Genomic DNA, 3,550 nt, shown 5'->3' with positions numbered 1-3,550 from the left:
GTGTTAATATGGATCAAAATAAAGACTTGTTTACATAGTACATGTATCATAGTACATTACATAGTGCGTGTGTCTTACCTTAGAAATGAAAGCAGAGGTTACAGCAGCCCAGCTATCCCTGGATTTTTCAAGCACATGCTGGCCTGATGCCTCTCTGTAATTCATTTTCTTTACTCATTCATCTTTTTTTACCTGTCAGGGAAATCTACTAGAGATGGTTGTACCTGTTTCAAGTGCAAAAATCATATAAAGTGCCAGCACAAAGCTTTGAACAAGTTTGTAAAACCATTGCAAAATAACACCTTTGCATTTTAAAATTAAGTATGTTACTGTAAGTCTTCTGGCATGTCTCTCAAGTCTGTTATTAGTGATATGCTGTCTTCGTTGCAGCATGTCTGTACACAGACGTCTCCCATGTTCACCTGAGCTGCCACTCTGGTCAGTCCTAGCAGTGCTTTTGTGCTCTCAGTGATTTCCCGGTGCTCTGACTCCCCTGACAAAGGCCACAGCAAATGGTGACTTCTGCATGTGACCCGTGTCTGTAGCCCTTTTAGCAGTAGAGCTATACAGACTGAATGAAACTCCCTTGTGAGACCCCACCTGCAATACTGTGTCCAGGTCTAGGGTCTTCAACACAAGAAGCAACTGGACCTGTTAGAGAGTGTCCAGAGGAGGGCCACAGAGATGGTCAGAGGTATGGAGTACCTCTCCTTGAAGACAGGATGAGAAACTTGGGGTTGTTCAGCTGCATGAAGAATTAACTTTGTGCCTATAAAAAGGAGAGAGAGAGGGCCTTTGCAGCCAGACAGTGACAGGACGAGGAGCAATGGTTTTAAACTGAAAGGGGACAGGTTTAGTCAGATGTTAGGAAGAAATTTTTTTACCATGAGGCTAGTGAGATACTGTAACATGTTGCCCAGAGAAGTTTGGGATGCCCCATCCCTGGAAATGTTCAAGGTCCTGAATAACTGGGTCTAGTGAGTTGCATCCCTGCCCACAGCAGGGGTTTGGAACATTACGATGATCATTAAGGTGTCTTCCAACATAAACCTTTGTGATTCTATGGTTCTATACTGATTACTTGGGACTGTAATACAAATTATTTGAGAAAAGGTTCAGTGCCATTTGGGCATACAAGACACACTATCTTGTTTGCAGTCCCAAAGTTCAAATTCAGACAGTTGAGCATATTTCAATGTTTTATTTGTGAGAACTTGCAAGCTCTCTACGGTAAGCATGAGATTATTCATATGTAGAAAATTTATCTCAACACTTTCAATTAGACTTTAGACATATACTTAAAGTGCCTCAATACTTCAATGGGTTGAGCATCGTATAATCGTTCAAGCATTCAACGATAAATCTGTCAAAACAAAATCTATTTTCCTTAAGCTGTGCAATTAAGAGTTTCTATTTGGTTATAGTGTTTAAGCATTGGCAGACTTCACAGAAGAGATGTGTTTAAGGTGTGTTATGTGGCCTATTCATCTTACCTTAATATGATGTCCCATTTTTTATACATAAGGATTGAAAATCACGTGATTTCTTGTAAATAAACAGCAAACTTTATTGTTGTCTGGAGTACCATGGAGAAGAAACTCTTGCGTGTTTAACTTCCCACCCCTCCTCCTGCTCCTTCACTGGAATGCTGAGCTATTGTTTACTGTAGCCAGTAAAACTAAAAATTGATATCTATAAAGCAGTATTCCTTCCAAGTGTCTCATAGTTCACATTCACAGTCCTTGCTACAATTACGGATTAAAGGCAAGCTCCCTCTCTCCTCTCAAGGATCTCTAGAACTGTGCCTTATATTACTTGTAATTTTGAATGATAAGAAGTCTGATAGGTTTTATTCCTAGAATAATGATTTAAGGGAAGTAGTAACTGGTAGCTCCACTAGACATAAATTGATAACATATGCATCTAGTTCCAGTCACACAAGCTTTTATGAAATAAAAATGTTGCAGGGGTAATACAATGAACAACATGCATGGAGGTGCTGTTAACTATTCAAGAGACATCCACTGAATATCCTCTGAAATAATTTAGTGACAAAGGATACCTCCATTTTTGTTTGAGTTTTTTTTAAACCAATATTGTATAACAAGTCATAAAAATATTGTTTGAATTAACAAGTTAGTTATCATTCCCCAGGTTTGCTGAGAAAATTAAGTAATTCCATGTATGTTTCCATAAAGATTTCTGTAATAAAATTTTATTTTTTGAACTTTCTTAATTATTATTCATTTAGATCACTTTGACTGGTGGTATTTAAATTTTGCATCATTTATTGCCTTAATTTAGTATGTCATTCTGAGAGTACCACTCCCAGTTTTCAGGTAATGAGTTTTGCTTAATTTCAACAACTTTTAATTGTGATGCGGCATCAAATATAAAACCTTACTTTGGTTTTCTTTTTACTTTTTTTTAATTGCCTTTACTAAACATGGATTTCTTTGAGTGCCATTATTCAGTAGGAGAAAATGGGTGTTAATATTCACACTTCTTCCTCTTTTTGAAAAAATATTCTCTACAAGGTGTATATGTACTATCGTGATATTTTTAGAGAAATATCTGCATAAAAGAATAGGTAAGTATGTTCTCCTAGGGAGAACCACAGATGTATAGTTTTTACTACAGGGAAAGAGAATCAAAAACTTCCTTGGAAATAAAGATTTTATCTGTGTTTCCACATTTTTTGAAATTGTAATGCTCTGAATATTTTATTAGTTTTATAATCTTTATTACTTTATAACAGTGAATGTATGCCAACCTTAATACTTGAATGTGTTTTATTGTAAATAATTTTTTCTTCCTATTTTTAAAATTATTACTTGTGCAATAATAGTTTATTACTGTTTTCTAATGGTTTATTACTATTTTGCTCTGTTTGTGTGGTAGAGGGTTTTTTCTTCAAAGATATGTTGGCATGTTTCATGTTTTACTCCATGATTTCATTGAGACTCACTGACTCACTAATTCATCCTTTTTGTGTTGTGTCATGTTTTACTTCTGCTGGTGTCAACAACAGTAGCTTTATTTTACCTCACTTGGTATAATTTTGCTATAATTTGGTATAATTTGCAGAGTAAGAACTATTTTGTCAAAACTTTTTGAAGAGTAATGTGTAAGAGAAAATAGTATGGGGCAATTCAGCTATCACTTGTGCAACTTGATAGAAGTTCACCCTGTAACTTGGTAAAGAATAGTGAGCATGCAATAATTTATTCAAGTTTGTGATGAACACAGAGTGCCAGTGGGTAAAGACAAATAAAAACTCGAAGGTCTGAATCAATACCACTGAAATGAGAAAATTTCCATCAAGTTCTTAGATTAGTCTTAAGGAAATGCAGCATTCACTATTGGTGATCTTGACATTTCAGCTGGCATGTGGAAATATACCATTCATTACCATAATTTTGCACAGGCTTGCAAAAGCAAATCCTCAGATCTGTTTGGGAATGCCTTATATAAATTCCTGAGACTATGGCTGCTTATCCTCTAGATACATTCTGTTCAGGTCAGAGTATGCATATGGGCCACAGAGTGA

Source organism: Anomalospiza imberbis, chromosome 4 (assembly GCF_031753505.1).
Source record: "Anomalospiza imberbis isolate Cuckoo-Finch-1a 21T00152 chromosome 4, ASM3175350v1, whole genome shotgun sequence".
Lineage (NCBI taxonomy): Eukaryota > Metazoa > Chordata > Aves > Passeriformes > Viduidae > Anomalospiza > Anomalospiza imberbis.
The sequence above is the reverse complement of the archived record's forward strand: the minus strand, read 5'-3'. Positions refer to the sequence as shown.